Source organism: Episyrphus balteatus, chromosome 2 (genome assembly GCF_945859705.1).
Source record: "Episyrphus balteatus chromosome 2, idEpiBalt1.1, whole genome shotgun sequence".
Lineage (NCBI taxonomy): Eukaryota > Metazoa > Arthropoda > Insecta > Diptera > Syrphidae > Episyrphus > Episyrphus balteatus.
The window spans coordinates 65,786,494-65,797,086 of NC_079135.1; positions in this window are offsets into that span (position 1 = coordinate 65,786,494).

The following is a 10,593-nucleotide window of genomic DNA, read 5'->3' on the forward strand; positions in this document are numbered from 1 at the left end:
TCGAACTTAAAACCAAATAAAGCATTTAAAGGAGTTAGCTGTGTAGCGGTATGAACGTGGTTATTATGAACATGCATTGCCTGCCTTAACCACTGGTCCCAGTTCCTTTCGTCTTTTGCCGCAAAAGATCTAAGATATTCGGCTAGAGGTCGATGACTTCGCTCCAATGAACCATTGGCTTGAGGGTGGTACGCTGTCGTGTGGAGTTTCTTCACGCCTAGTAACTTGCATGTCTGTGAAAAAATCTTCGACGTGAAGTTTGCACCATTATCAGTCACGAGTACCTTTGGAATTCTGTATCTTGTCACAATTTGTTCGTAAAAGGCTCTAGCCACTGTCGAAGCTTCCATATCAGGAAGCGCCGCACAGTCCGTGAATTTTGTTAAGTCATCCTGAAAAGTCAAAATATATCTGTTTCCCGAATAAGACAGGGGAAGACCACATACAATGTCCATATAAACTTTGTCGAAAGGTAGACTTGGAGTGTCAGTTATCACCATGGGCATTTTATTATTGGGGGTAGACTTATTCTGCTGGCACTGTGGACAATTTTTTACGAAACTTTTAACGTCCTTGGACATACGTTTCCATTTAAATTGTTGTCTAATGCGAGCCAGCGTTTTCTTATACCCTTGATGACCTCCAAGTGCTGAATTATGGAAATCTTTTAACACCGTTTCAATTTCTTTTTGGTCTGTTAAAAATTCAGGGGAATCAGTTTTTTTGGTAACGTTGGAACCGTCTTGTTGGTCTCGATTGGGAACGTCTTGTTGATCTGGTGAATTTAACAAAGGTGTCTTAGATGCTTTGGACCGAGTTAAAATAGCCAGACAATGCTCCGCTTGACGTATGCGACTACTTAAAATAGCCAGACAATGAGGTATGCGACTAAGGGCATCCGCATTCGTGTTCAACTTACCAGGTTTGTATTCTATTTTAAAAACGTACTCCGAAAGCTTATGACGGAACATGCACAACCGAGCTGTGGGATCTTTCACATGGAAAACCCCCTTAAGAGGTTGATGATCCGTATAAACAGTGAAGACACGACCTAACAAGTATGAACGAAAATTATTAACAGCCCAGACAACAGCTAAAGCTTCCCTTTCTATAGTAGAGTACCTTTTTTCAGTTTTACTTAATGAACGACTTGCGTAGGCTATCGGTTTGTCCGAACCAACTTTTCCCTGCGACAAGACTGCACCCAGAGCCTCATTACTTGCATCTGTGGTTAATAAAAAAGGTTTAGAAAAATCTGGATAAATTAACACAGGTGGTGTTGTAATGGCTTGTTTGAGTTGTTCAAAAGAATCTTGCTGCACATTTGTCCACTTGAAGTAATTTTCTGTTCTTAGCAAAGAATTAATTGGAGCTGCTATTTTAGCGAAGTTAGGTATAAATTTTCTATAATAGTTAGCAAAACCTAGAAATGACTGAACTTCTTTGATGTTTTTCGGCACAGGAAAATTCTTAACACAACTTGTCTTAGAAGGATCAGGGGTGGCACCGTTCTCTGAACATACATGACCTAAATAAACGACTTCTTTACACAAAAAATTACATTTTTCTGTATTGAGTTTCAGTTTATACTCCCTTAACTTCGAGAAAACTCGCATCAACTTTTCATTGTGATCATGCAAATTTGGGCTAAAGATCACGATGTCATCCAAGTAGACAAAACAGTCAATTCCTTGAAGACCAGTTAAGATGTAGTTCATTATCCGTTGGAACGTGGCTGGTGCTCCAGTAAGACCAAAAGGCATCCGATTAAACTCATAATGTCCCAAACCTGTGCTAAAAGCAGTTTTTTCTCTATCTTTGCTGTCGATTAAAACTTGGTGGTAGCCGCTTGCCAGGTCAAGGGTTGAGAAATAACGGCAATTTCCTAACTGGTCAAGAATATCTTCTATTCTTGGCAGTGGAAAAACGTCTTTAATCGTAGCCTCGTTCAGTTTACGAAAATCGACCACAACTCGCCATTTCTTTTGACCATCAGGTCCGGATTTTTTCGGGACTACCAAAAGAGGTGAGTTCCATGGTGACTTGCTAGGTGAGATTATATCATTTGCGAGCATTTCGCTTACCTGTTTATTAATCTCATCTCTAGCAATCTGAGGCAAACGATATTGTTTTTGATTAATTGCTGCTTGATCTGACTTTACTGGAATCTTATGAGTTAACACTTTAGTATGCGTCAATGGGTCGCCTTCTAAGTTGAAAATGTCATTAAACTGAATGCATATATTTTCGATTGCCAGTTTTTCCTCCCTATTGAGATCTGAACTAATTTTCAACGTATTCAGGAGCTTAGAGATTCGTTTATTCGGCTCCTGTTCTGTAACGCTAAAAATTGAACGATTTATCTTGTCTTGGGTTTGCACCCGAAACTTATTAAAATTTTGAAACTTGGGTATAAAATTGTCAGGTAAATAATAAGTTTTTTCGGTAGAGTTAATGATAGAAATAAACAAATGATTTTTTTTCACTCTGGTTATAGTGTTAGCCAAGTAAACTCCTGGTTCTAATTCTTGACTTTGTACAAGAACTTCTCTTAAACCAGTGTTTATTTTTAGCTTCAGAATAGATTGAGAACGAGGTTTCACTTCCCTATTTTCATCATTTTTTTGTTTACTAGGGCTTATCAATGGAAATTGTGATACCAGCTTTCTGTTGTTGTCCAAAAATTTTAGTGTTTTGGTAACAGAGTCAATTATAGCATGGTTCCAAAGAATATCCCGGCCTATTATACCATCGGCGGGTATGTCTGTCAGACCGTCCACAATGTGCCATTTTAAGGAAACATTGTCCAAACTTTTATACGATTGGACTGTACCCAAAGTTGTAGTGTTTCCACCAAATGCTCCACCTAACTTTCGTATTTCTTTTGAACAAAATTTAGTTTTCTGAATTAAAACGCTATTTTTTAAAAGGCTTAAATCTGCACCTGTATCTACGAGTACGGTAACTTTACCTCCTTTTGCCTCAGGAAAAGGTAATTCTACGAAAACGTCGTTTTTATTTAACTTATTTATTAGACAAAATCGACTTCGCTTTATGTCACAAAATCTATTTGTTTTGAAGATACTTTTACATTTATTGCGCATCTGTATTATATATTCATTTACATAAATGTATGCTAATAAAAATAAGTTAAAAAACAGACCCATAAAGTTTCTTACTTGTTTTTGTACCTTTCTTCCAATTGTGAAGGAAGGTTTCGGAAAAATACAATTTTTAAAACATTTAAGAGAACTAGTTGGAGGTATTTTGTTCCTACTTAAAATCGAAATACGATTTTTAATACCTATACGAGAAGGAGTCCTAATTTTATTTCTAAGCGTTATACCTTTGTCTGGGGACTTCTCGTTGTTATCCAAATTTAGTTTTTTCCTTAAAGTTTTGTCTTCATAAATATTTTTCTTTGGAGAATTAGATTTTTTGGTGACTAAGACTTGTTTATCAATAGTCTTTGACGTATTTGGGACACAGCTCAGTTGTTTAGACTGGCCCTTTTTTTCAATAGTTTTTGACGTATTTGGGGCACAGCTCAGTTGTTTAGGCTGGCCCCTTTCCCGTTTCCCTCCCCTTTTTTGGCTAAGTAATTCCTCTTACTATAGCATTCATCCTCTGAGTGGCCTATTCTTGAACACCAATCACATTTATGCCTTACCTTTCGCGATTTAGCCTCCGTTACAAAGACTTGTGCTTTGGGACAAGTCCCACGGCTATGGCCATAGGCTTGGCAGGATTCGCAGAAAGGAGTGTTCTTCCTTATTCTGCACTCCGCATATGTGTGATTTGGTTTGTTGCAAAAACCACACTTGAGTATCTCTGATGACATTGCTTTATTTGTCTCCTGAACTTGGGATATTGCTGGAGAGGTATTCCAGATAGGGTTGCTCTGTGGGAACTGTGGATGTTGCTGTGGTACGCTCATTTGGTCGTACGTCAAAGTTTGTTTGGGAAACTGGGACTGGGAGTTGTATTGGAAAGTGGTGTTATGAATGTTATGGAAAGAGAGGTTTCCGCTGTATTCAGGATGAAGTAGCTGGGATGTTTTTGTCGCCGTGTCTGCCAGTGTCTGCATATCATCTCCGCTTACGGTCAGCATGAATTGACGCAAAGCTGGATCCAACAGCCCCATCTTGAAGGTGATAATGATGGAGTTTTTCAGTTCTTTCTTTAAAGCTACTGAATCCGCTGTTTGGTAACATGCGTCAATTATGTCGTGCGCCTTTGTTTGGAGGCCCGTCAAACGTCTGGCAAACGCGTGAATATCTTCGGTCACTAGTTGGTGAGACTGTTTGATTTCGCTAGTCACACTATCTAGCGTCCGGACAGATAGATATGTCCCTTTAATCAGGGTTTCCAATTCCTTTAAACTACTAGGTGTTTTTGACCTAACTAGTTCAAAGGCATCCCCAACCAATCTCGTTGAAAGTATAGACACGTATATGGATTCATGTGCCGTGTCGATACATTTCAACCCCAAGGCGCACGCATTTAAAAATTCGTAAACTTGACAAGACAAGTTTGGCGTTCTTGCCCCCGAGAACTGCGGGACCAATTGAGCTACTATTTTCACAATTTTTTCGTGTGACATGACTGGCTTGTCCTCTTTTTCAAAGGTGTTTAGATTCTCGGGAATTTGGAAACAGACTGTTTTTTCTTTTTTATTTCCTAGTTTCTTTTTAAAAACCTCTAATTCCGTGGAATGTTTTAATTCCAAACCACGTAACTTTCTTAATTCCCCTTCCTTATCTACCACAGACTTCTGGGCAGACTTTAACTCACTGTTTGCTTTAGTGAGGTTCGACCGAAGTATATCGATTTCTAAGTTTAGTTTCGATATGTCTTCTTCGGCCCGTTCGTTTACGCTTTCGGACTCGAGCTGACTCCGATTAAAACTCAAACGAATTTTCTGAACGTTATTGAGTTCAGCTCTCAGCTCCTGGATTTCCCTTTTATTTTTATCCTGGAGCCTTTGCACTGCCTCTGAATACTCAACGAGTATTGCGTCGGTAGTCTCGAGCCGCGTAAATTTACCCCACTGCAAACTTAGTTGTGAGTATATAAGGGAATAAGTCTCCCTACTTGTGATAGTTTTAAGTTCTCTTAACAGATGGTAATTGAAATTTTGAATTTCGTCACCTTGGTCTTTGGATCTTTTTTCTAATTGAAGGATTTCTTCTATTAATTGATCTTTAGACCTATCTGTTCTATCCATAAAACTATCACAAATACTGGAGCTAATTAACCCAACCTTATATTATTGTACGGTTCCCAACAAAAGAAGTATGCAAAAAAAATAATATTTTTATCGCGACCTACGCTAACAAAAAACTTTTTGTTGGATCGAAATAACCTTGAAATATAATATTATATTTTCATCGACCTATGCCAACAAAAACGTTTTCGCGTGGAAGAAAAAAAAAAAAATTACAACAGATAACTCCAAATAAAAAAAACAATAAATAAGAACATAAAACAACCAATAACACCAAATATAAAAACATTTAATGAGTAGAAAAAAAAAATTTATGAAGTGCAAAGCGGAAATTTGAGCTTGTGCACTTAATTCTTTTTTTTTTTTAACAAATAAGTACCTACATACACAGTTATACGTATACTTACCTGTGGATATTTGCTACGTCAGTTGTAGCTTGTGGTTTTCTTTTAACTTTTTTTTTTTTTTTATTTACTGAATTCACTGAATCACTAAATTTATATTTTTGCACTATTTTTATTTTTTTTTTTTTTTTTTTTTATTTACTGAATTCACTGAATCACTAAATGCACTTTCTATACTTTCTATATACTTGAACACTTCTTGAATTTTTTTTTTCTGATGTAGAGCGGGTCAGCTCTGAGTGCAATATGGGGCATAACACAAAAATAAGCAAAGTTTTATTCCACACTTGTTTACGAAATACGACAAATAGATGTCAAATTCAATGCGAAAAAAACAAATAACTAACGTTAATTTATTAACTTTTTAAAATCACATTGGCTCTTGGTAATAACCCGAGTCTAGCAAAACTCAATTTTAACAAAAACATCAATGGTAAAATAACATACCTACATCTAACTTCTAAACAATTGGTTTAAAAGCAGTTCACCTATAAAATGATAGAACTTTTTTAATTTGGAAGTGAGAAATATCAAATATCAAAAATCACATATGTAAATAGAAAAAAAATAATAGGTACATTATTTTTAAAGCAATTTTAGAATTAATGAGATCACAGTTTACTAAAATTAAGTTATGGGGACTTTTCACGTGCCGCGAAGCTTTTCGACCCGTGTGAACGTAAGTCGCAGGCGACTAAAGTGACAGTCCCCATAGAAAAATCCTAGTCGACCGACATATCGTGCGGCTAAAATCGACTCGCGAAAAGTCGGCATTACTATTCAATTATTACAGTTTTAAGATAGCACGATAAAAGCTTCATACAAATTTCGTAGGGCCAAGTTTTTATTGCCACTGGATTCGAAGCATTGGGGAAACCTAAAAGATCGGCATCGAAGAATTCATTATCCAATATTTCTTTACGTATGCTTAATTAATAAAATCATAAGACCATTTTGTATGCATAAAATAGAGCATAAAGGCTTAACTACATTCACCACTTTTTGAACAAGTACAAAAGTGAAAATATTTTTTTTCTCGCAAGCGCAATTTTTTTGTAAAAAAGAGTAAATAAAATGTTTTTTGGACGAAAAAATAAGTTTTCTGCATCATTTGTTTTTATTTCCCAGCCCGAAAAACAATACAAAAATGGGTTTGAAAATTTTCACTTTTGTACTTTTTCACTTTTTGAGCCAATGTAGTTAAGGCTTAAAGCTCCTCGGATAAACTTGGCGCAGGTCGACTCGTCCGACCTGCTCGACATCTTGATTGCAACTGAAATTACACTCGTCAGTGTATTTCCTTATGGGACAAACGACAAACGTTTACTGAAATTCCAGTAAAATATTGTTGTATGTGTTGCAAAAACAGCACATACGACCACGGTTGCCACTCGCATAAAAAATTTCCTACCAAAGTTTCCAAAAAAACCTACCAATTCAAAGAAAAACCTACCCATCGAAAATTTTCGATTTTAAGATAATAAATTCTTGTTAAAAAAAACAACAGCAATTTCCTACTGATATTTTATTTAAAAAAATAAAAACATACATTTTATTGATTAATATTAATACTAATTCACAGTTCGTTTTTTGACGTGATAACGTCTTATAAATCGATGAACCATGGCAGCTACCACAAAACGTGACGCCATTTTCTAACATTGCACTCTCGCACTTTCGCCAGTGCGGCAAAAATTTCAATTCAAAATTAAAAATAAACTATTTTATATACAAAAATCTTCTATAGCTTATTTGAAAGATAATAACCTAAAGCTCAATCCAAATGAAGGATTTTTAAAAATTCAAAACAGGGGTGATTGGAACAGACATTTTAAAATAAAGTAGATTTCGATATTTTTGTGATGGTGCGAAGCAGGAAGTAGATTTTAATTTTTTTTTGAAAAAAAGTAGTAGATCTACTTCAATTGAAGTAAAGTGGTACCACTGATGAGGATACTGCGTTTACATACATTAGTTAATATTATTACTCTCGGCTTAGATGGGCACATTTGTTTGGCACAAATATTTTGGGTAGATTTGACATAATTACAATTTTTGTTTGTCAATTATTAAAAATAAAATTATTTTAGAGAAAGAACTTGGAAAAACCTACCAAATTGACTTCAAACCTACCAACCTACCCAAGGTGAAAAAACCTACCCAGTTTGGTAGGATCCTACCCACTCCGGCAACCGTGCATACGACAGTTATTTACCGAACGAAGAAAAACACTGATTTGTATGAAAAAATTGTAGTATGTTATAATTTTTGTCGTATGTGCACGTTTTCTGTGCACTTACGACAAAAAGCTACTGAAAATGTTTGTAAGCCTACACTACACATACGACAAAATGCATAGCGATTATCTCGGAAACGGATTTCACAGAACGAAGGAGAAAAAATCAATTATCAAATTTTGAAACCTCAATTTTGCACATACGACAATATTTTATTGAGGCGACGAAATGTATTTTTTTGTACTTACTTCTGCAATAATTACATTTTTTTTTAATAATCTATTTTCTGTCGGATAATTTACGAAGAAATTTAACGCATAACTGTCAATAAAATGCACGACTGGGTCACACGATCTTGCTCTTAGAGTTCAAGTCGCTTAAATGTTTAATACCTTTTATATAGAAATTTGGGAAATGTAGGGATATAAAGCAAAAAAAAAAAAAACAAATTAAAAAAAAAATCGTTTTTCAAAAAAATAAAACAATATCTGAAATCAAATTGCCCCTCAAAACAAGTTTGCAGTTTTATTTGATATATTAAGATCTTTTTTTAGAAAAAAAAAATTTCAAAACCATTAGAGCCGTCTTTTAAAAAACTAATTTTTTATAAATAATTTTTTGGAAAAAAAGTTTAAAAATAAAATTGATATGCCATTTTGTAGAAACCACTTATCAACATCTAAAAACAAAGTTTCAAAAAAATTCAATGTCCCGTTTTCGAAAATTTGATTTTTCAAAAAAAAATTCTATGGCAGGTACCGTTAATAATGATTTTCAAAATAATTTTTTTTTATTTAAAGATAGACCTTTTCTTAAAACTTACATTTGAATTTTTTAAACAAAATAGTTGGAGCCGTTTTTGAGCAATTTCAATTTTACTATTTTCGGTATATGACAATTAGGTACCGTTATTTTTGGTCCAAAAAAATTAATTACAAAAACCCCTCTGGAGAGTCGCCAAATAACGCTACATACCAAGTTTGACATCAATCGGTCCATCCGTTTAGGCTGTAGCTTCGTATACAGACAGACAGACGGACTTCCGGGACCCATTTTTTTGGCATTCTCTATAATCGTAATGTTATGGAAAAATGTTATCTCAACTTTTTTTTTTCTACGAATGCATAACTTGATATATAGTACCTATATCGCAAGTAAAAAATCTTTGCTGAATGCACTTCATCGCAAAAGCTTTGGATGGGTACCATATTTAAGCGGCAGATTGTCCCATAAGTCAATTGGAGCCGATATTTCGATAGAAAATTCTCTGATTTTATACAAACCGGCAAAAAATTTCTCCAAATGGATACTTTGATAGGGCAAGGGGTCTATTATGTAATACGAAATGAGCGCCAAGCAAACGATAGCTACGACAAAGAGGGATTATGTAAAACAAGAATGTCTGAGGGCAAACTAAACCGAAAAAATATATTACAGTGGAATCTCGCTAACTTGAACACATACGAAACCAGGCCTGTTCAAGTTATTGGATTGTTCAAGTTGCTGGAACATATAAAAAAGTCTTCGTTTTGTATGAATACAATTTGTTATTATAAATTAATGTAAATGACACACAACACGATTACAAAAGTAGTATCCTATATTGAGGAAATTCAAACTTCTGTTGAAATACAATTTATTTGTTCAACTTAAAGAGCTTCGAATATTTAAAATATTCAACTTATAGAGTCAGCAATAAAAAAGTTCAGCAAAATAGGATGTTCAAGTTATTGGATTGTTCAAGTTATGGTATGTTCAAGTTAGCGAAAGTCCACTGTATATGTATATTAAATATACATACAGGGTGTTCCAAAAGTTAACGTCGAAACGAAAACGGTAGATAGGGTAAGTGGTGACAGTTATCAGAAAAATAATAAAAAAAAATCGCCGTCATATATTTTGTAAGTTATGGGCATTTGAAAATGTGAAAAATCAGGTTGTAATTTGTCTTACTCCCAATATTTTTTGTGCGGTAAAAAATTAATTTAATAATGGATAATAACACTCATCAAGGTATATAAATTAATATTTAACTATAAAATTTTTTTTGTTTTGTTGAGTTTTGTTTTTATTAGTGATTTTTCCAAGTGTTGGTAGAAAAAAAATGTTTTGACTTTGAGTAAGATTTTATTTTTTACACCTAAAAGGCTCTCTGGGGTTTTTATGGTTTTATACTGAGGAAAGTGTCCTCTAAAGGAATCAAGAAAAAAATCTTGCCCCAATTTGCCCTAAGTACTTTTAATCGCATTTTTTAGGTTCGACCCCCTATATCAAAAATGGCCAAAATTTAAAAACTTTGTTATTATTTATTTAATGCGTTAAGGACTAACGTTAAACACTTATTATATATCTTAAAACTTGGCTGAACAGACGATTTGATGGGTTCTGTTTGAAAATTCAACAACTTCTTGGCTTAGAGGAGTCAACAGGAGATGTAGAAGCTCAAATACAGGAAGTAACTAAATTTTATTGCCTCAAAGTAAAGTAGAAGATGGAGCAGTTTTCTAGAAGACTCAATCGGTTCATGAGCGCTAACGAATAATGGCTGAATTCTAATCTGAATATAACTAAAGCTATACATGATTGCGTAAGTGATAACATCAATTTAAAACAAAAAAATGCTCTTTAAACCAATATTATTTATAACATTTTACCATTTTAATCAAAAATGATGGGATAAAATTCTATAAAAATGCAAAAATTCTTAGCAGTTGTCAAATTTCTG